The 23,880-nt window shown below is 36.7% G+C and overlaps 1 protein-coding gene and 1 pseudogene across 7 annotated transcripts in view; both read right to left on the bottom strand.

Annotated features, from left to right (window-relative positions):
• Positions 1–22,745, bottom strand: part of LOC147821953 (nuclear cap-binding protein subunit 2 pseudogene) — a 48,104-nt pseudogene extending 25,359 nt beyond the window's left edge. The window contains exon 1 of the transcript XR_015446203.1: positions 88–22,745. The product of XR_015446203.1 is annotated as a nuclear cap-binding protein subunit 2 pseudogene (transcript). The remainder of the gene's footprint in view (positions 1–87) is intronic.
• Positions 1–23,880, bottom strand: part of Mtmr3 (myotubularin related protein 3) — a 142,271-nt gene that overhangs the window by 82,486 nt on the left and 35,905 nt on the right. The gene's annotated exons all lie outside the window — the stretch shown is intronic.

Here is a 23,880-nt window from a genome sequence, read left to right as displayed (position 1 = left end):
TTGTTACGTAAAAGGGATTCATCCCTTGCGCCTGAATCAACCAAAAATTCAGACAAGCCTGGTTCATACTAAAGATGAAAAACAAACCTTGATTTTAAATCCTTTAATCAAACCCGGCATGGTGGTACATGCCTATAATCCCAGCTCTTGAGAGGCTGGGGCAGGAGGATCGCTGGAGATCAGCCTGGGCTACATAATGAACTCAAGGTCAGCCTGAATTACAGCAAGACCCTGTCTCAAAAAAATCTTTTAAAAATTAATCAAAACCCATTAATCGAAAAACTGGAGGCTTTTTTTTTTTTAAGATTACTAGCTAAATTAGACCAGCCTGGGCTACATAATGAATTCAAGGTCAGCCTGAATTACAGCAAGACCCTGTCTCAAAAAAATCTTTTAAAAATTAATCAAAACCCATTAATCGAAAAACTGGAGGCTTTTTTTTTTAAGATTACTAGCTAAATTATGTAGGACCTGGATTCCATGGGGAATCCAATTAATAGCAATATCACATTCCAAGGTCAACTTGATTATGTTTCCTGCATTTTCCTGTAAGAAAATCATCAGAACTAATGTCTGAAAGAAGAATGAATAAAGCATTTACTCAAGATCTCTTTTAAAACATCAGGCCTACAATTGAACACATTCTCATATTCTGTACTACTTTTTAGCTAAAGCATACATATATGCTAAAATACAAGGAAAAAAAAAACATCTTGAAGAATTCACAATTTCTCATTTCTGATGATTTACATCCTCAACAGTTTCCTTACATATATTTAACCTACACCTCATTCATTCTACAGCATATAGTTATTTTTTCAAAGCTAGTACTCTTATTACCAGTGTTTCCATGCTATGGTACACATACTACTGATGTTACCTAAGATGATTGAAATGAATATAGACACCTTCCAAAGAAAAAAAAAACACTCTATTTAGGCTAATGAAAACTGAAAATTGTACATTTTGAATCTGTGATGCCACTGAAGACACACCATTAAATCTGCACACCACTAAGAAAGAAAAAAATTTTGTCAACTATAACTTGTCCTTATTTTTTTTTTTGGTACTGGGGATCCATCTCGGGTCCTTACGCTTGCACAACAGGCAGCGAAACCACTGAGCTAAATCCCCGGCCCCTGTTGTCCTTATTTTTAGGATACATTCCCACTGGGCATACAGATCCTCAAAAATTCAGGTGGCTAATATTAGAGATTTAGATGGGATTGTCCTATAGGGTAATAAAAAAATTTTTTTTGAGATAGGGTCTCACTATGTAGCCCAGGCTGGCCTCGAGCTCATGGTGATTCTCCTGCCTCAGCCTCCTGGGATTACAGGCATGCGCCACTACACCCAGCTCAAATTTTTCATACACAGAAATTGCTACCTGTGATTTCCTCAGGATTCTGTTTTCTAATTTGTCTTCATAAGACCTATTTCTCCAACCCATTAACAGTATGAAATCATTCATTCCTGAGCAGGCTTGTTGTGGTTTATATCCAGATGTTCCCTCTCAGAGCCTCATATGCTCAAAGGAGGGGCTACTGGGAGGTGACTAAATTATGGGGGCATTGTAACTGGCTTGCTGTTAGCAGGCAGGTCACTATGAGTGTTCCCTGAAAGGATGTATCTCCCTCCCCAGCTCCTCTCTTCTTTCCGCTTCCTGACCAAGATGAGGTGAGCATCTTTCCTCCTCCCAGGGTCCTTCCACTGTGGCTACCATGGAAGAACTGAAATTTCTAAATCCTGAGCCAAAATAAACCTCTCTTCCATTTTTGAGGGCTGGGTATTATGTAATAGTGATGAGAAAGTGACTAAGACAAAGCCTGACCAGGGCCACAAGCCATAGTATCAGACTGGCTTCACAAATGATAAGTCGCTTTCAAGGTTTTGAACACCACCGGAGAGCCAGCCCTCCACCATTTTCAGCTACTCTGACTGCTATTGCTACCACAGGACCACTGAGTACAATCTCCTCTGGGCCATCAATCTAGGACCTTCAATTCTTCATTTTCTAAGCAGAATCCATCATCTGCCTCTCTCCCCTTTACCACAGCTCCTTTTCTTAATACTCCAGTGGGAATCAAGAGTCATTCTAGCTCTTCCAGGCTAGAAACCACCTGACAATATATTTCCAATAAAATCTGACACAAATTTTCATTACTTTCTTTCAAAAGTCCAATTTCCTATGTTCACCCTTCCATTCCATATCACCAGGGTCATCACCACTTGGTCTAGTAAAATGATTCTGAAACATTTGTTAAATGTAATTAGAGCTTAATTACCTAAAAAATATAATAACCACAGAAATCTTAAAACAGAATTTACAACAGAACTGGTTCTAGTCAATTATTCTTTTAGCATCCCTCGACAAATCTCTGCAGCAGATTTTCTAAAATGTCCATGCTCAAAAAGTCCCTGCTCAAAAAATATGCCCTTATGGTTGGGTGTGGTGCTGTACATATGTAATCCCAGCACTGGGGAGGCTGAGACAGGAAGATCACTTTGAGTTTGAGGCCAGCCTGTGCTGAGACCACCTCAAAAAAAAAAAAAAAAAAAAAAATGGGCCAGGGGATTTAGCTCAGTGGTTCTGCCACCTGCCTCGAAAGCACAAAGACCAGAGTTCAATCCCTGGTACCAAAAAAAAAAAAAAAAAAAGAGCCCTATAACATATATCCAGATTGAACAACTTTTGAGTACCTTTTAAGTTTTTCATCTATATTATCCTTGCCTGATTTACTCATCCCACTTATACACATGGATAAATCCTATGTATCCTCTTCAATTCTTGATTTGAAAATATTTCTCTTACTATGAATGCTTCCCCACAGAGTTAACTGCACAATTTCAATTTTAATTGATGTTGTAAATCTTTCAATTTACACTTGCTACATGTCATTATAATTATTTTATTTCAATCTGTTCCACTGGACAGATAGAATTAAGGTTAAGGGCACAGATGCAAAATTCAGTTTTGGGTGTGAATTTTCACTCCACAATTTATTTTTCACTTTGGGAAGTTCGCTTGATTTCCTTAACTGTAAAATGGAGATAACATTTATTATTTAATGTCTTCAAATCAATGACCAATGAATCAGTAACACAATGAATACTGTGTTATGTTTCTAACAAGGAGCATGCTCAATAACTTATTTTTCAGATTAAAAATAAAAATAATTTAGGCAAATAGGAAAAATTAACCATGGCCTTCTTTTACTTACCCAGTCAACAAATTGTTTCAAGCACTCCCACTGTCCATTTAAAACCTCTATATTCTAATACTATAAATTCAAAGTTTCCACCTGCCTTTCTGCACACACAATAAACTGTCAGAAGAGATTTATAAGTCACAAGAGAGAGGAAAGAGAGGAGGAAAAAGAAAAGTAAAAATGATTAAGATGTATGTACAGTACATGTGCCAACTTCCCATGATGAAAATATTCATTATGTATCATGAACATGTACTAATAAAAAAATAAAAAGATTAAGTCACAGTTCCATTATTCATTACAAACTCTGAAAGTTCATGGGCTGGGGATTTAGCTCAGTGGTTCCAGTGCCTGCCTCACAAGCGCAAGGACCCGAGTTCGATCCCCAGTACCAAAAAAAAAAAAAAAAAAAACTTTGAAAGTTCAAAATAATGATGTCATGTAATTTGTTGAAGCAAAAATTTTAGTCATGGGTATTCAAAGCCAAGTAAGAAGACATCACTTAAGTGAGTGAAACCAAGCCACTATTAACTATTCTTCTCTACAGTCTCAGTTAACTCTCAAGGTACAAAATCTCCCTCAAATGAGAACCTTTTTTATAAAGTCTCCCTCAAATAAGGATAATAATCTTCCCCTCTAAGACATTCTATGTTCATTCCAAATTCCTGCCATTGTTTACGCTATTTCCTATATACCCAGACTGCCTTTTCTCCACTAACTAGATCTCAGACCTCTTCTAGTAATACAAGCCACTAAACTTACATTGCATTTTTGCTGATATAATGATTTAGCATTCTCTTTTATCTTGCCCCATCTCCCCAATTCCTTTTCTCTCTTTCCTTACTCACACTATTACAAGCTCCCTCAAGAGATACACAAAATGTTTAATTAGTGAAATACTTACCCCTCTTTAAGAGGTCTAGGATACTAAAAGTTTTTTTGAAAGTTCTTCTAAGTAATTAAAACTATGGTTGATAGTTCTTATAATCCACAAAAAAACTGGAGTAGTTTCTACTTTCATGTTCCAACATTTTTTTTTTGGTACGAGAATTGAACTTGGGACCTTGCACTTGCAAGGCAGGCAGTGGAACCACAGAACTAAATCCCCGGCCTTGTTCCAGCATTATTAACAACAGATAATATATGATGATAATTAACTGCAAACTGTCATCCAACTAACACGTAAAAAAGTTCTTAAATGGGAAAAGCAAAAATGTTAGTCCTTATCTTTATTTCAACAATTGTACAAAAGCTATCCTAGGTGACATCCTTGCTGTGGCCGCAGCCAGGAAAATGGCAGACGGAATGGCAGGAGAGGAGAAGCCTGAGAAGCCGAAGGGAGCTGAAGCGGCTGGGGCAATGGAGGGGAAAGTTCCAGTCGCAGCACTAAGAAGCGATCAGCTGAAAAAGAAGCTGCAGACCTCCCCACAAAGCCTACAAAGATTTCCAAGTTTGGATTTGCCATAGGTAGTCAGACAACAAAGAAAGCCTAAAGAAACTGTTCCAACTCTTGCTCCAAAAAACCTTTCAGGGGGCCGGGGATTTAGCTCAGTGGTTCCGCCACCTTTCTCGAAAGTGCAAGGACCCGAGTTCAATCCCCGGTACCAAAAAAAAAAAAAAAAAAAAGAAAAGAATTATATGTCTAGGGGCCGGGGATTTAGCTCAGTGGTTCCGCCGCCTGTGTCGCAAGTCCAAGGTCCCGAGTTCAATCCCTCGTACCAAAAAAAAAAAAAAAAATTATACGTCTAAAGATTGTATATGTCATATTTCATTAAATCCATCTGCTGACATTTAGTTTATTTCTATCTTTTAAACACTGAACAATGGTATATGAAATGTTTCAGTCCTTGATTTCCCTTCTTTAGAGTTGAAAACCAGAAATGGTACTTTCATTTGTTTGGTACCAGGGATCGAATTCAGGCCTTTGTGCTTGCAAGCCACTGAGCTAAATCCCCGGCTCCAGAAGTGGAATAGTTGAATCATAATTCTTTTTTTTAACTTTTTTTAAAAATTCTTGAGACAGGGTCTCACTTTGTGGTTCAAGCTGACCTTGAACTCACTATGTAGCCCAGGCTGGCCTCCAACTCACAGTGATCCTCCTGCCTCAGCCTCCTGGGATTATAGGGAAGCACCATCATGCCCAGCTACATATAATAATTCTTTAATTTTCTAAGGAACCACCACTTTGGTTTTGACAGTGGCTGCACTGTTTTTCATTCCCCAGAGCAACGCACCAGGGTTCCAATTTCCAACATACTAGTTAACAGTCTTCTACTGTTTTTATAATAACCATCCTAATGAGTGTGAGGCAGTATCACTGTTTCGATTTACATTTCCCTAATGATTAGGGATATCAAGGATTTTTTCATGTGTTTGTTGACCATACTAAGCTCTTTGGAGAAATGTCTACTCTAGTCCTTTATCCATTTTTTGCTTCTATTGTTGTTGAACTGCAGTTCTTTATCTAATCAGATGTCAATCCCTTATTATATAGTTTGAAAATATTTCCCTCCCTTTGTCATTTCACTCTTGACAGTATTTAGTGATGCACAAAAGTTGTTAATTTTTATGAAGTTCAATTTATCTATACTTTTCTTTGCTTGACTGTACTTCCAGTATCATACCCAAGAAATCACTCCCAAATGCAATGTCCTGAAGATTTTCCACTATGTCTTCTCCTAAACATTTTATAGTTTTAGCTCTTTGATCCTCAATTACCCAGATATCTTTTACTTTTTTTAATAAGTTGGTCCTACTTTATTGTAATCTGTTACAAAAGACAAATGAGAACCAATATCTTTGGTTTTAAGGCCTTTAGAAATCTGAGTTATGTCTTACTACAGAAGAATATAAATTAGTTCAAAGAACAGTGTAAAAACAAATGTTCACAAATGAATAGTGTATTAGATGTTTGTAAATGGTTTCTTCTGACTTCACAACTATCAACAGAGCTTTAAAAAACTCCAATAACCAGTTTGGAATTGACTGAGAAAACCCATACTTGGTCTAACATGAAAGATGTTCACAGTAGAGTACTCCGGCCACAACCTTCACATACTACTGGATGTTGGAAGATGCTCTGTTGCCAGATGAAAACATTTTGTAATTATTCTAATTAGGAAAAATTATACTCACACATAAGAAATCATCTCTTGCTTTACAAATGCAAAATAAATTCTTTGGGGGTTTCCATGTTAGAGAGACTTTCTTTTTTAGTTTTAGGCAAAACATTACATCTTTTGAAAAATGTATTTAGCAGAACTCAAGTCCTGCACTAAAGCACAGAACTGGGGGTGGGGGGCATCCTGAGACCGCAGGCTTTTGTGCAAATACTTAGTAAGGTCAAAGTTTGCCTTTAGAAATTAGAATTCAACATAGAAAACAAATGCAGTTGGTCAGACAACTCTTCCTAATCTACAGCAAAACTATACAACATAACAAAACTCTATTTTACCTTAAAAATCTTTACATCATTGCTTCTCTGCCTTTTGGCTAAGATCAAGTGTAAAAAACTTTACATCATTCAAACTTCAAATTTAAAAAAGCATTGTTCCAAGTTCCAGTGTAGATCATGAGCCTACTTAGACCCTAGTATCAGAAAATAAACTTTTACATTTTTCTAGTCTTCCTGTAAGTATGGTATTTTTGGCTGACTAGATTAACATCATAGGCTGAATCTGCTGCTGAGGAACACATTTTTTTTTTTGCTCTACCACTGAACTCCATCCCCAGCCACCAGGAACACACTTTTTGATCTGGTAACAGAAAATGGTTCTGGTAACTTTTTCAGCAGTCCGATGGTGGGAATTTTGCACTGATAGGGCTCCTGCCACTCACTGCTTTTGTGCCAGTTTTCCATAGCCCCCTCTTCCCACGTCATAGTCCTGCTGTATTCACCTGGAACTTGGCCTCCAGATCGCCCGCGCCCATACTGCCTGCCCTCCTTAAAGCCTGCATCCCAGTCTGTGCTAATGATCCTGTCGTCCAGATGAGTTCTGTTTATGAAACGCATCGCATTTTCTGCATCTGCTCTCGAGTAGTATTCCCCAAAACAGAACCCACATACTGTTTTCTTCATTTTATAAAAACCCATAGTGATCTTCTTTATGTCACCACTTTTGCTGAAGAGTTCATAAATTTGTTCTTCAGTTGTGTAAAAGATTTTTTTTTTTAAAGGAAAGATTTTTGACATACAATGTACAGCTTTTCTTCAGTAATTGTTCTTGTTCTTCATTGTCACCCTGCCTGGCAAGGGCAAGGTCCCGTAAGTGCTGGTCCTAGTACTGGCTCAGCTCCACATAGGAGTCACTGTGCAACGCCTTCAAGAAGCCACCCAACATGATGCTAAGAGGTAGAGAAAACTACCCATAGATACCTTTTAAAGCACAAATACCATGCTTTCAAATTTAGTGAACTTTTTTTTTGGTAATGGGGATTGAATTCAGGACCTTGCACTTGCAAGGCAGGTGGTAGAACCACTGAGCTAAATCTCCCATCCTTAAGTGAACTTTTTAAAGTAAGACTTAGTACAATTTATACTCTAGAAATAGTCACAGACATGTAAGTATATATACAAAATATTTTTTAAAACAGCTGGAAATAGGTAAACTTACATATTTATACAATGGAACAGTATGCCCTTCCAAATACTGAGTGGGAGACTGACCCAGGCTAACCAAACTATAGCCTATTCCCCTGATCACAGGATCCAAGGGGAGCCAATTAGAATCTTTCCCTTCTAGTAGAACTACGGTTTCCTAATAGCTGTGGGCTAAGACACACTGGGATACTACAAGCAATATAGAAGGGTACTACAAGACTATTTAAAATTTTTGGAAAACAACAATAATGGACATCTAATGGACCACACAAACTACAATCTGAAATAATTCAGTTCCAATATTAGCTCACGAAACATTCCTCTCAATGATACTCTTTAAGGAGTCAGGTTTTTAGCAGCTGCTATGATTTTAAAAGCCATGTAAAATTAATGTGGAACAGGAAATTGAAGTGGTAATCCCTGATCTGATTCCAAGGTTTTAGAATTTATACAATATACAACAGGCATACGCTGAAATAAATTTTTTTTAATTATGTGTATTAATTGTTCAAATAGCTAAGCTGTTAGAACATAAATAATTAAGTTGTTTGGGCCTCATTACTTAATAAAAGAAACCAAGTTAGGACCAGGGATTTAGCTCAGTGGCACTGTGCCTGCCTCACAACTGCAAGGTCGTGAATTCGAACCTGGTACCAAGAAAAAAAAGAAACTAAGCTACTTCTTTGGGGCTAGAGATGGCAATGGCACTGAGACAATTACAGTACTAAGACACCAGGAGGAAGAACAGATTTTGGACTGGACAGTCATGAACCAAGAGAAGCCTAAGAGAATCACACCAATGCTCAGAGATGCAAAGCCAGAGCATATGAGATACTGCACATCCACTTCCACTCCTCAAAGTCCCCAAGCTACCTGCTACAGTTCTTCAATTATGTAAGATGTTTCAGTATTCTCCCAATAAATCTGTGTCTTTTGTTTGGTTTATTTGGTGAGTTTGTCACCAGCAACAAAGAGTTCTGAATATCATATCTAAATAATATATATTAGGTTTTTGAAAAACAGCCAAAGATACAAACTTAGAACATTACTGTAACTCAGATACAGATCATTCTGCTTACTATTTCATGTATCAACTGAACACAGGGTACTTTTCTTATAATTATCAAACAATATCTAGTAGATACTGAATATCAGCTCTCAAAATTTAGTTTTTAAAATCTTAGTTTTTTTCTTCACAAAAAAACTCATCTGAATTAATTTTTCATAACATGGTAATATAAATTACAACATTTTCTCCTTCACACTAACATCAGAAAACTAGACAGGGATGGGAGTATAGCTCAGTGGTACAGTGCCTGTCTAGTACTGGGTTTGATCCCTATAGCAGAGGAGGGTAGGGTAGGATAGGATAGAGAAGGGTTCTGTTTCTTGTAAAAATATTTCTTTAAAATGAGAAAAGCTTAAATTAGAAATATAGCAATTTAAAATATAATCACAATCTTATTAGGTGAGAAGAGTTTGTATAGATCTACTACAAATAAAGTTTTATCAAAATGAAAAGTAATTTGTCAGCTAGCTCATATGTCACAGTTTTACTACTCATTTGGTATTCTGCCCAGTCATAGTAGCTAAAAAATCCTAACAACTTGCTCCTTATGTCACTTTATTACCATCTGAAGAAAACAACCATTTTGTTCTCCCAGAGTATCCAGTCATTTTCATCCTGTATGTTCATATTCTTTGTCCATACAAAAAAGTTGGATTGTCTTATTCTGAGATACTGGATAATATGTTTTTTTCAGGTATTCAGCCTTCTTCTGTAACATGAAGTGGAAATGTATTTCCCACACAGATTGTGTTTAATCTCTACTACAACAAATGTTTATTTTTGTTACACTGTTTATTACTAGCTTAACTATTTAATATCATTTTTAAAATATTTAATAGTGTTTCCCTCTTCCCTGAATGTAACTGATCTGATAAGACTGCCTTAAATTTCTAGGGTGAAATATAAGAGTCATAAGAGTTTTAAAGTTTCAAAAGACAGCTCCAAAGACTGTCATTAACATGCATTTAAATCTACCCAAGAGGGAATCTGGACTACACAGTCTATAGAATTGTGAAAGTTCCTAGAGCCCTGAAGATGAAACAGAACAAAAAGACTAAATGTTTACTTAGAGGGAAAAAAACAAACCCAGAAAGGTAGAGCTAGAACTCAGTAATATGGATATGTGGAAGGTAAAGCCACTGGGGTTTGCAAACAATCCATTCGTGCCTTCATCAGTCAAGAAAGAAGAAAAGGGAGAGAAAATGAGAGGAAGTAAAAGAGGCAAAATGGTATCTCAGAATAAAGGAAAAATCAACTTTGCTTATACACAAATTTAGCTTAATCATTTCTCCTTCCCCAGTGCAAACTATGTCAGTTTTCTAGTTTATAATACACATCTGGTTTTAATCTTTGCTGTGCACTTAAGTCAGTTACTAGTTAATTACTTTATCAATCTTTTAACCTCAATGTTTTGACAAACTACTTTCTAAAGTATTCCTTTGCTACTCAGTGAGTAGTTGGCTGGAAGAGGGAAATAAATCATCATTCAACACAACAGAACAAAGTGGCTTCCAAAACTTTAAAATGTAGGGCCGGGGATTTAGCTCAGTGGTGCCTCCGTCTGCCTTGCAAGCGCAAGGTCCCGAGTTCAATCCCTGGTACCGCCCCCCCCCCAAAAAAACCAAATAAAAAGATAATATTTTTAAAAGAATTTTTAAAAAACTTTAAAATGTCACAGAAATAAGAGAAACAAATGATGCCTAATTTTGAAATATCGAGCTCTGCAAGGCAATAGTTGCAGATTTCCTAAGGATAATAGGAAAATCACAAATACCATCCTCCTCCAACTGAGCTCCATATCTCCCTATCCATATCCTGTCATCGTGTGGAACAGGAAAAGAAACTCAAGTGCATATTTTCTCTCACCACGAGCAGAAATATGACTTCCAGTGAGGATACCACTTGGTCTACAATGAGACTTTACCAAATTAACAGGTAAGTGAGAAAAAAACAAAAGTTAGCTCTAACCTGAAGGAAATTTTTAAGGATGAGAGCAGTAGAGGGGATAAGTACAAGGTATGATTAAAAACAGTGAATGTTTAAATTAAAAAAGAGAGCCTTGGGCTGAGGATGTAGCTCAGTGCCTGCCTGACAAGCGCAAGGTCTTGAGTTCGATCCCTGGTACTGAAAAAAAAGAAAGCCTGCTGGGGATTTAGCTCAGTGGTTCTGGTGCCTGCTTCACAAGCACAAGGTCCCAAGTTCGATCCCCGGTACCAAAAAAAAAAGAAAGCCTTATTACAGTAAAAGACATTACAAAGAACTATGGGTTAAGTGTGTTCAAAGACAGGGAGAGTATTTTCAGAGGGATTAATAGCAACATATCTTTTACCATAACAAATTTTAACTTAAACATTCACAGTATTTGTTGATCACCCCTGATCAACCATTTACAACAATTCTTGCCAAATAAAAAATTACATTATGTCCTCATCCACCTTGCTCACCGGATGTGATACCATGTGACTTCTGGCTCTTCCCTAAAGTCAAAATGACCATGAAAGGTAAACAATTGAATCCATTCAGGATATCAAAGCAGCTAAGAGAGCACAACTAAAGACACACAAGAAAGCGGACTTCCAAAACTGCTTCAGAAGGTGGCAAGAACAATGGTATATGTGTGTTTGGAGCAAAAGGAAGTGTTCTGAGAGAGATTAACATCAACATGCTTTTTACTGTAACAAATTCCTTAAAATTTAAGCACTCACCATATTTTGTGATCAGGCCTCATATACTGAGATATGATCAAAAGCAATGATCAAACTAGCTTTTCTGGGCTCAAAGACTCATCTACTACTTGCCTTACTAGGTGCCCTAAATGCAGGAAGCGGAAGGGGGAAAATGCAAAAATGCATACAGTGTAATTCTGTCATGTTCTGAGTAAAAGTAACTGAGACACAGCAAAATAACCCTTTAAGAGTCAGGGATGTACCTCAGAGGCGCAGTGCCTGCCTGGCAAGCACAAGGCCCTGAGTTTGATTCCCGGTATAAAAACAAACAAACAAACAAACAACAACAAAAAAACCTTTAAGCCATGAAATACAGATTCAAAGTAGAGCATCTGAACAAGCTATAATGTACTAATCTCTGCCTTCCCTGAAAAACTCACCTTGCCAAACATGTGTCCAGATGACCAGTGTGTCTGACAGTTTGAGGTTCCTTGAAGGTACCCAAGTTTTCATGTATTTAGCCTCTAAGGAGATCAGGTCTATGGCATAACCAAAGAGTACGTGTTTTATGATCACAGTAATCAGTCACCTAATACCTCTTTTCAAGGCAATTGTTGTTTAACCATTTGCTAGTCTGTTGATAACAAGCAATACATTTTTTAAAAGAGGAAGAAGAGGAAAGAGGATGATCAATTTCAAAAGTCTACAAACAAAACTTGTCTGAATACAATAAAACTACTGTTTCCAACAAAGTCCCTTTCCCATCTTTCAGACACAGTGTTTTGTGTTTTTATTTAAACCTACAACAAGTACAGTATTTTAAGTTCTAGTATGGACATATTAAAAAATAGCAAAATACCCAGGAATTTAGCTCAGCGGTTCCAACACCTGCCCCACAAGCACAAGGTCCAGAGTTCCATCCCCGTACCAAAAAACAAAAACAAAAACAAAAATATATACAATTATGCAACAAAATTAGAAAATGTATCATTTTCTTAATCACCACTTAAAGAACTAAACAATTTAACAAGGACAAGACTAGCTTCGTGGACATGTAAGGGCTCCACAGTGGGCTCTGCTTTAACAATGTTGCAATTTTTAATAATTTTTTAACAAGTCACTGAAAATTATTCAGCCAGTCCTAACTAACAATTTTATGGAAAAACATTAAAAATTTTACATTTTTAATGATCAAAAATTCTTCTCTAAACTCACAAATGAGTACAAATTTTTCCTCTTTTGGATGACCAGAAATGCACATATAATTCTGAATCAAAGGCTGACTTCAGAAAGTTCTGTACCTATTAAAGCTACTCAATTCAGAACAATGCCAAATTAAGAACTATCAACTAAAACACACATTTTGGAACATTTATTCCATCATCCCTTGACTTTATGACTAACTTTTTGCATAGTTATAAAGTGCTTTTTGATGTCTACTGGAGACCCAAGTTACCTATAGTACTATTCTTCAAATTTTCTATTTTAAACATTTTGTAAAACAAATCTTCAAAGTTTTATGAGTGATATATGCACACCCATGTTTATAGTGCCACAGTTTGTAATAGCTAAAACTTGGAAGCAGCCCAAAGGCCCATCAACTGGAGACTGGATAAAGATGTGGTTTTTCTATAAAATGGAGTACTACTCAGCCAAAAAGAAAGAGAAACTAGAGACATTTATAGCTAAATGGATCCACATTGAGGCCATACTCTTAATTGAAATAAATAGGACACACATGTGTAAATACCGAATAGTTTCTCTGATGTGAAATACTAAAAGTGTAAATAAGGTTCAAATGATATAATTGATAATGTGACATAGGAAGAAAAGGTCTAAAGGAGTTGGGGAACTGGGAAGGGTAGGGGAAAGGAAAGAAGGAAAAAGAAAAAAATATAAGAAAAGGAAAAAATGGAAACAAAGTCTCTGTAAATAGGGAAAGGTGGAGGGTGTGAAGGGAGGGCAAGGAAATGGGGAAAAAATAAGAACTAAGATACATCATGTAAAGGTACAAGATCCTAACAATGAATGTAACTGTACTTTATACCTAAAATGTACCAATAAACTTAATGAAAAAAAAAATGAACCAGAACAAAAAGAGAATAAGCTCTGGAGCCTAAAAACAGTTGTGATCATAGGCAGATTGTATATATTTTTTGAAAGTCTTAGAAATGCGTATCTTGGCATTCAATAGGTACTCAACTGAATCTTCATAGCCATTTAAAATGTCAGCATTCTCTAAGGATAGGAAAGGAAGAAATTAAATTACCATTATTTGCGGATGACATGATACTCTACATAGAAACTCCAAAAGACTTTTAGATCTGATGACCAAATTAAGTGGCGTAGGTGGATACAAAATCAACACTCAAAAGTCAATAGCCTTCCTGTATATGAATAACAGACACAGAGAAATTGGAGAGACAATCCTTTTCATAATAGCATCCCCCAAAAAATGAAATACCTAGGAATCAATCTAACAAAGGAAGTAAAAGACCTCAACATTGAAAATTACAGTTCTCTGAAAAAAGAGATTGAAGAGGACATCAGAAAATGGAAAGATATCCCTTGTCCTTGGATAGGAAGAACAAATATAGTGAAAATGGCCATACTTCCAAATTTTTTACAGATTCAATGCAATCCCAATCAAAATAACCACAGTATATCTCACAGAATTAGAAAAAATAATCCTAAAATTCATTTGGAATCAGTAGAGACCTAGAATAGCAAAGGCAATTCTGGGCAACAAAGGCAAAACAGGGGATATTACAATCCCTGACTTTAAATTATACTACAAAGCTATGGTGATTAAAAAAAAATTATATATAGCATGATACTGGCAAAAGAACAGACCTGAGGATCAATGGAACAGGCTAGAGGATGCAGAAACAAATCCAGACATACTCAACCACCTCATCTTTGACAATGGAACCAAAATCTTTCCTGGAAGAAAGACAGCTCCTTTAATAAATGGTGCTGGAAAAACTGGCTTTCCATATGCTGAAGAGTAAAACTAGACTCCTATCTTTCACCATGCACTACCCTAAAATCAAAATGGATCAAAGATCTAAATATTAAAACAGAAACACTAAATCTGCTGAAGAGAGAATAGGTAGAATGCTTGAGGACAATGCTTGAGGACACAGGAGTAGGCAAAAATTTCATGAACAAAACCCAGACTGCACGGGAAATACTACAAAGAATCAACAACTGGGACCTCATTTTATTAAAAAGCTTTTGGACAACAAGAGAAATCACCAACATAGAGGGATTGAAGGGAGGGCAGGGGAATGGGGAAAAAGTAAGACTCAAGATATATTATGTAGGGGGCCGGGGATTTAGCTCAGTGGTTTCAGCGCCTGCTGCACAAGCGCAAGGACCAGGGTTCAATCCCCAGTACCAAAAATATATGTAAATTGAAACCCAGTAGTTTGTAAAATTAATAGCACTAATAAGTCTAAAACAGAAGAGAAAGAAAAATGTGTCTTAAACTAGGTTGTAAGTACATGAACATTCATTACATCACTACTGTTCTCATTATTTCATTATTTTTATTATAAAAATACAAATAAAAAGAACTTTTTATACTTAGTTCTAGTACAGTATACTTGGACCATAAGGAATGCCATGAAGACTGCCTTAGAATGATGCTATTACTCATCTGAAGTACACAATTTGCCTTGTTCACTTCCATGCCTTCCTTTAATTATAACTTTACTAATAGCTTAGGTATGCCAATTTAGGGCTCTGTTAAATTTACAACCACAAAAACAAAAACAGAAAGAACATCCTAAAAAGAACTTCAGTGAAACCAAAAACAAAAACAAAGGCATTGTGGCGATAAGACAAAATAGTGATTATCCCTTAAGAGTGCGCACTGAGAGAAGGAAATCCAGGAAAAGAAAGCTCTAAATGCTCTTTATCTTAATATAATTACATGGGTCTATATATATGTAAAAAGTTATCCAGCTTTAATTTAAGGATATTATATTTTACCTATATTATGTCTTAACTTTTTTTTTTTAATTAAGAGAATAAGAAGTACTTAGAGAACAGAATTTCTTGGTTCAAATCCCAAAACCTACAATCCAACAGACTAAAATAACACTGGCACTCAGATTTACAACAAATCCTTGTAATCATGGTCATTTTGAGTCTAGCTTGGAGATGTTTATATTTGTTGTTTTTAATAATCATTACAGTCTTTTGAGTAGAAAGTACACAGTAAGATCAAGGTACATGCAAAGAAGAATGAAAAATTGGTCATCAAGTGTTTCTACCAAATATAATGAATTCTTTTTCTTAGTATATGTGCTGCCGAAGCGAGCACAATGAATTCTTTTCCTTTTAATTTTATTTTATTGGTACATTTTAGGTATATAATATAATGACATTCATCTTTGGAAATTTGTACCTTTACATAATCTCTCTTGGTTCTTGTTTTTCGCCCTTCCCCTGCCCTCCCTTCAACCCCTCCATCCCTCCCTATTTACAAAGACTTTGTTTCCAGTTTTTCATTTTCTCTTATCAATTCCATTCCCTTCTTTCCTTTCTCCTACTCCTCCCACTTCCCCTTACCCTTTGCTCCTTTTCTTCCTATTTCACATTATCTATTATACCTTTTAGTCCTTATTTACACTTTCAGTTTCTCACACTAGGGCAACTATTCAGTATTTACACACGTGTCCTGTTTATTTCACTTAAGGGTATCACCTCAATGTGCATCCATTTAGCTATAAATGTCTCTAATTTCTCATTTTTAAGGCTGAGTAGTACTCCATTTTATTTTTAAAAACCCACATTTTCTTTATCCAGTCTCCAGTTGATAGGCATTTGGGCTGCTTCCAAGTTTTAGCTATTACAAATTGTGCTGCTATAAAGATGGGTACACATATATCACTGTGGTATGATTCTTTTAATTCTTTGGGGAAGATACCCAGCAGGGGAATAGCTGGGTCAAATGGGACATTCAGTCCTAGTTCTCTGAGGTATCGCCATACTGATTTCCACAGTGGTTGCACCAGTCTACACTCCCACCAGCAGTGGAGGAGGGTTCCTCTTTCCCCACAGCCCATCAGCATTTGTTACTGGTTGATTTCATGATAGCAGCCATCCTTTCTGGAGTGAGGTGGAATCTCAGTGTTGTTTTCATTTGCATCTCTTGAATGACCAGTGAGGTTGAATATTTTTTCATATGTTTATTTGCTATTTCTCAAATTCTTTGTCTGAGAAATGTTTGTTCATTTCAGATGCCCATTTTTGGATTGGGTCTTTATATTTGGGAGGTCTAATTTTTTTTAAGTTCTTTATAGATTTGAGGAACAGCAGGTGAAGATTGTTTTCCAACATTGTGGGTTGTCTCTTCACACTGTTGGTGGTTTCTCTTGCTTAATAACCAAATTCAGTAGAGTAGCTGGATACAAGGTCAACACACAAAAATCAATAGCTTTCCTCTACATGAACAATAGACTCACTGAGACAGAAACAATTCCTTTCACAATAGCATCCAAAAAACTGAAATACCTAGGAATCAACTTAACAAAAGAAATCAAAGACCTCTTCTCTGAAAACTATAGCACTCTGAAAAGAGAGACTGAAGATGTTATTGGAAAATGGAAAGACATCCCCTACTCTCAGGTAGGAAGGATCAACATAGTGAAAATGGCCATACTTCCAAAACTGCTATATAGATTCAATGCAATCCCAATTGAAATCCCAGCAGCATACTTCACAGACCTTGAAAAAACAAACCAAAAATTCATTTGGAACAAGAAGAGATCCAGAATAGCAAAAGCAATTCTAGATAACAGAGACATGGCAGGGGGTATCACAATCCCCAACTTGAAACTCTACTACAAAGCTACTGTGATAAAAACAGAGGCAAAAGAAAACAGACCTGAGGACCAGTGGAACAGATTAGAAGATGCAGAAACAACTCCAGACACACTCAGTCATCTCATCTTCGATAAAGGAGCCAAACACCCTCACTGGAGGAAAGATAGCCTCTTTAAAAAACGGGGCTGGAAAAATTGGGTTTCAACTTGCCAAAGATTAAAACTAGACATATATCTCTCACCATGCACTAAACTAAAATCCAAATGGATTAAGGATCTAAATATTAAAATAGAAATGCTGAATCGGCTGGAACAGAGGTTAGGTAGAACTCTTGAAGACACTGGTGTAGGAAAAGACTTTATGAACAAAACCTCAGTTGCCCGGGAACTAGCACAAACAATCAACAAGTGGGATCTCTTCTTAATATAATGAATTCTTGATGAATCTCTAACATTAACCATCTTACAAAAAAGGGACAGACATATTCATCAACAGTTCAACAGATAAAATATGATGCAGCCAAGCATGGTGGTGCATATGCCTGTAATTCCAGCATTCTGGGAGGCTGGGTCAGGAAAACTGTGAATTCCAGCCCATCCTGGGCAATTTAGCAACTTAGTGATACCTTGTCTCAAAATTTTTAAAAGCCTGGGGATATAACTCAGTGGAAAAGTGCTGGCTTCAATCACCAGTATTGAAAAAAAAAAAATGGAGGGGAGGGAGGAAGGGAAGCAAAGAAAGGAGAAAGGAGGGAGGGAAGAGTAGGAAAAGAAAATGTGATACATATGTACAAAATGGAATACTATTTGGCCATAAAGTCTATTTGGCCATAATGTAACTACTTCCTGTCATTTTGACAACATGGATAAACTTGGAGGACACACTGTTCAGTAAAATAAAGAACAGATAGAAAAAGACCACATGACCTCACAAGTGAGATCTTAAAAAGTTAATCTGACAAAAGTATCAAACAGAATGGTATATAATAAAGGCTTGGATAGTTAGGAAGGAGAGGAGGATGGGGAGATGTTGGTCAAAGGCTATCAAGTTAGACAGGAGGAATATTTTTTAATGTCTTGAACAGAAAAATACATAGAAATAGTAGGTAAGTGGTTGCCTGGGGCTGGGAAGGGGAGGAAATAAGGGGAGAAATAGGTAATGACTATTAATGGTTATAGTTTCTTTTTCAGGTAATGAAAACATCCTAAACTTTCGGTGTTTGGGGCCTGGGGATGTAGCTTGGTAGAGCACTTGGCTCAGCACACTGGCATCCTGGTTTAGATCCCCAGCACCACACCTTCTTCAAAAGGTAAAACTGTAGTGATGGCTACACAATTCTGTGAACTAGAAATCATAGGATTTTACGTCCTGAATGGGTGATACATAGTTTGCAAATTATATCTCAATAAAGTAGTTTTTAAAAAGGGGAAAAGAATTTCCCAGGGATTTGGCTCAGTGGTTCCAACACTTGCCTTGCAAATGCAAGTTCGATCCCCGGTACCAAAGGGGGGGGGCCTAGAAATCAGGTTATACATACTGCCCCCTCCACTGTCTTAGCTTCAAAGTAAGGGGACAGGTTACGCCCCCCATTTGGGAAGACTTCAGGAATACAATTTTTTTTTTAATGGCAAAAACAGAATGCTGTATCAATTTGAATCTTTTCCTTTTTTCAAAGCAACGTCTGTATGCAAAGGACAATAAGTCAAAATCAATGTAGGTAATGGTTAATAGGACCATGAAACTAATATTTAAAAGGCAAGTATAGAAATAGATAGGGGTAGATTGGCTACCACTATCTTCCTTCCACTGGGCTATATCTAATTTCAGATTCAAGTTCTGTTAACTCTGCTATGTCAGGATTTCCACTGCAGAATTTAACACAAAATTTTTTACCTACTGAACAGTGAAATAAACTTGCCAAATCACCATTCAGAAATAACCCTCAACTCAAGAAATTCAAGATTTTAAACCAATAATTTTTAAATTATTTTTAAGCTCATGTTCTTAATAATAAACTGAACATAATCATAAGCTCAGAAGTCCTCATAAAAGGTCTGGGAATAAGCATTTATATTAAACTTTATAAGCAGCAAAACTAACCTAAAGTGGCAGATCAGATCAGTGACTCACTATGGCAGGAGGGAAAATAATGCTAGCCATAGGGCAACCTGGAACTTTGTTAGCAGTGAGGGAAATATTCTATATCCTGATTGGGTGATTTTATATGTATACACACAGCAAAATAAAATGAATTTTGCTGTACACAAATTTACCTTAACAAAGTTGACTTCAAAAGTAAAAATAAACACACATAGTTCAAACTTTGAAAAATTTCTGGGACACTAAATATTAAGAAACAAATTTACTAAAACTAAATTAAAAGACAAATCAAAAGGCTGTATATGGAACTCAATCAATGTGTCTCCCCAAGTCACTTGGCCCTTCCCTGATATACATACCACTCCCATCACTCAACTGTTTACTCAATACTGTAATCAAAGCATTTCAGTCAAACTGTGAACCTTCAGCCAGGGGATTTAGCTCAGTGGTTCCGCCTGCGTCCCAAGCGCAAGGACCTGAGTTCAATCCCTGGTACCAAAAAAAAAAAAAAAAAAAAAAAAAGTGAACTTTCACTGTAAGCATTAGAATACCTTTTAAAATGACAAGTCTGAATAAATAGATGACAATGACAAATGCACTTTTCTAAAGCTATCTTACAACAAAAAGAGCTGAGTATATCCATTTTAAAAGCGGCCTACATTCTGTGACAAGGGGAAAAAATGAAAGACAAAAAGTAACAGGAAATTACAGAAGAAATGCAATGTCCAACACACATATGAAATTATCTCAACCTCGTAATACAAAAATACAAAACAATAAAAGTAACTGTTTTTCATCTAAAAGGCTGGTTAATTTCAAGTACTGACACTGGCATGAGAAAGTGAGTACTTGCATACACATTTATAATAGTAAAACTGTGAAAGCTATCTTAGAGAATATTTTAGCAGTACATTATGACTACAGCTATGCGTATCACATGTCCAAGTAACTCTACTTCTCTTGATAAACCTCAGCAAAACAGTCCAACATGTTTGCTGAAGGCATATCAAAAAAGAAAAAAGCACTGCAGCAACAAGTTGGAAAAAAAACTGGAAACAGACCGATGGGGGCGGGGGGGGCGGTTTACCGGGCCACAGTGCCTCACACTTACCAGGCAGGTGCTGTGCTGCTGAGCTACATCCCCCACCCCAGACCAACTGTTTACTCATAGTAGAAAAAACATATACAGGAAATACAAAAAAGAAACCTACTTATTATTTAGGGATACATACATTCTTAAAAGCATGGGGAGAAAAGTCTGGCAGAAAGAAAAACACATAGTGATTACCTATTGAGAGGATGAGAAAGGGATTTGGGCCTTGTTTTGATACTTTACAAGTATTTATTTGCTCACCTACTTGCATAGTGAAAATTAGTTTTGGAAAGTACTGATGCAAACAAGAAATCTGATGAACTACATACATTTCCTTCCCTTAAAAGAATATCATCCAAGAAATACTAAACTTTTGTACAAGTACTGTGGGGTAACATGTTGTACACTGCTTTGGAAAAGCCCATCAATATTCGAATTTTTTCTTCTGATAAACTACAATCAAGAATAAAAATACCCAAAAAAAAATTTAAAAAAGAATAAAAATACCCTCTAGTACACCTCAAAATCTAGAGGAGGAAGGTTGGAAGTGTAGCTCAATGACAGAGCACTTGCCTACCATGCAAAAAACAAAACAAAACAAACAGAAACCCTACAGAAAATGAATGGGAAAAAAATGCAAAAATTCAAAACTACAAAACATTATTGAAAGAAATTAAAAATTAAGTAGCAGGCTGGGAATTTAGCTCAGTGGTTCCGGCGCTTGCCTCACAAGCACAAGGTCCCAAGTTTGATCCCCAGTACCAAAAAAAAAAAAAAAAATTAAGTAGCAATGTGTGCTCATAGATCAAAAGATATTAAGATGACAGCACTACCCACAAACATGTACAAATTCAATACAACCCCTACAAAAATTATCAGCTGGCTTTTTTACATCCATCACCATGCTGATCCTAAAATTTACATGGGAATACAAGGATCCCAGAATAACCAAAACTATCTTGAAAAAGAACACTGGTATATCCATTACCAAAAAAAGTATGGAAATTTCTCAAAAACTTAAAAATACATCCAGCAATCCTATTACTTGGATATACATCTAAATTGAAATTAAATCAATTATGTATTAGAGACACATGAAATCTCCCAATTCACTGCAGCATTATTCACAATAGCCAAAAAAAGGAATCCTTGGGGTGGGGATTTAGCTAAGTGGTTCCGGTGCCTGCCTCGAAAGTGCAAGGTCCCGAGTTCAATCCCCGGTACCAAAAAAAAAAAGGACTCCTTGCATTGCAAGTGTAAGGTCCTGAGTTCGAGCCCCAGTACCAAAAGAAAATGGAATCCACCTAAGCAAACAGCTAATGGATAAAGAAAATACAGTATGTTTACACGATGAAATACTAGTCAGCCATTAAAAAAAGGATGAAATCCTTTCATTTGCAAAGATGTGGATGGAACTGGAGAACATAAATGAGGCACAGAAAGACAAATACTAGTCTCACACATGGAATCTAAAATAGGAGCTCTCCTAGAAGTTTAAAGTAGAATAATGGTTACTAGAGGCTGAGGAGAGTCATAGGGAATGAGGGATGAGAAAAGGTTGGTCAAAAGGTACTAAGTTGTAACAGCTAGGTAGAAGTAAGTTGTGGTCATGCCACTGCACAGAAGGGTGATACAGAAAACAAAAATGTACTGTATATTTCAAAAAAGCTAGAAGGATTTTGAATGTTTTCACCGCAAAGGCCAAATGCTTAAGATGACAGAGTACACTGATTTGAAATTATGTAATGTATATATACAGACATCACAAGGCACTCCATACATAAGTATTATTTTTGTCAATTTAAAAAGTGAATTATTATTCCCCCCATGTAATTATTGTGAACACGTTGCTTTGTGCGGTCATTGTAAACATTTGGGGGCAGAACAGGGAAGAAAGTAACAATCGTCCACATGTCCCTTGTATCTGTTCAGATCAGTGTGCCGAATGTAATGCTCTTTTATAAGAAACATTTTATGATTTTTAAAATAAATTTAGTGAACCAAAAAAAAAAGTGAATTATTTTCTAATTTTAAAAACAAGTAAAGCCAGGTATGTTGGCCCATGCCTATAACTCCAGCTACTCAGGAGGTAGAGGCAAGATCAGTTGAGGACACCCTGGGCTACTTGGAAAGACTGTCAAAGTAAAAAAGACTGGGGATACAGCTCAGTGTAGAGCACTTACCCAGCATGCACAAGTGCCTAGGTTCAATTCCCCAGCTCTGCAAAAAAAGCAAAATAACAACAAGTGTAGATACTGGCACAGACATATAGACCAATGACATAAAACAGAAAGCCCAGAAACCCTTTTATATGCAATAGTCCCTCCTTTTCCATGGTTTCACTTTCTTTGGTTTCAGTTACTCAACATCAACCACAGCCCCAAAATACTAAATATTAGTATTAAAATCCAGAAATAATTCACAAGTTTTAAACTCCGTGCTATTCTGAGTATCATTATGAAATCTCACTCAGTCCTGGAACATAAATTATCCCTTTGTCTAACATATGCATTACCTGCCTGTAAGACCCTCATAGATGAAAATAAGATTAAATGAGATAATACAAGGTTGGATCTAACAGGATTACTGTGCTTCTGAGACACTACAGAGCTCACTCTCTAGGAAGAGAGCCCTCACCAAAATCTGAACCCTGTCAGAAACTTTAATCTTAAATTTTCAGTCTCCAGCTGAGGATTTATACCTCACAAGCCCAACGTCCTAAGTTCGATCCATAGTACCAAAAAAAAAATTCAGTCTTCAGAACTGTGCAAAAGTAACCTGTTGTTTGAGTCACCCAGCCTGTGGTATTTTGTTATGGTAGCCTAAGAAGACTAATAAAGCCGAGGATTTAGCTCAGTGGTTACGACGCCGCAAGCGCAAGGTCCTGAGTTCAATCCCCGGAACCAAAAAAAAAAAAAGAAGACTAATAAAGACTTGAATAGGCATTATTTCAAATAGCATATACAAAAGACCAACAAGTGCAAGAAAAGATACTCAGGGCCAGGGATTTAGCTCAGTGGTTCCATTGCCTGCCCCGCAAGCATGAGGACCCGAGTTCAATCCCCAGTACCAAAAAAGAAAAGATACTCAGAATCACTAGCCATTAGGAATATGAAAATCAAAACTACAAATGAGGCACTAGTACTTTGCACTCATTAGAATTGCAGGGGGAAGGGAGGGGATATTGGGAACCGAACCCAGGGCCCTCACACTGAACTACATCCCCCAGACCTTAAAAAAAATTTTCTTTTTTTTTTTTTGAGACAGGGTCTCACTAAATTGCCCAGGGAGGGCCAGGGATTTAGCTC

This window comes from Heterocephalus glaber, unplaced genomic scaffold (genome assembly GCF_053883595.1).
Source record: "Heterocephalus glaber isolate CG9 unplaced genomic scaffold, H.glaber_assembly_v1.0 deba00001687, whole genome shotgun sequence".
Lineage (NCBI taxonomy): Eukaryota > Metazoa > Chordata > Mammalia > Rodentia > Bathyergidae > Heterocephalus > Heterocephalus glaber.
This window is presented reverse-complemented; position numbering and strand designations above follow the sequence as displayed.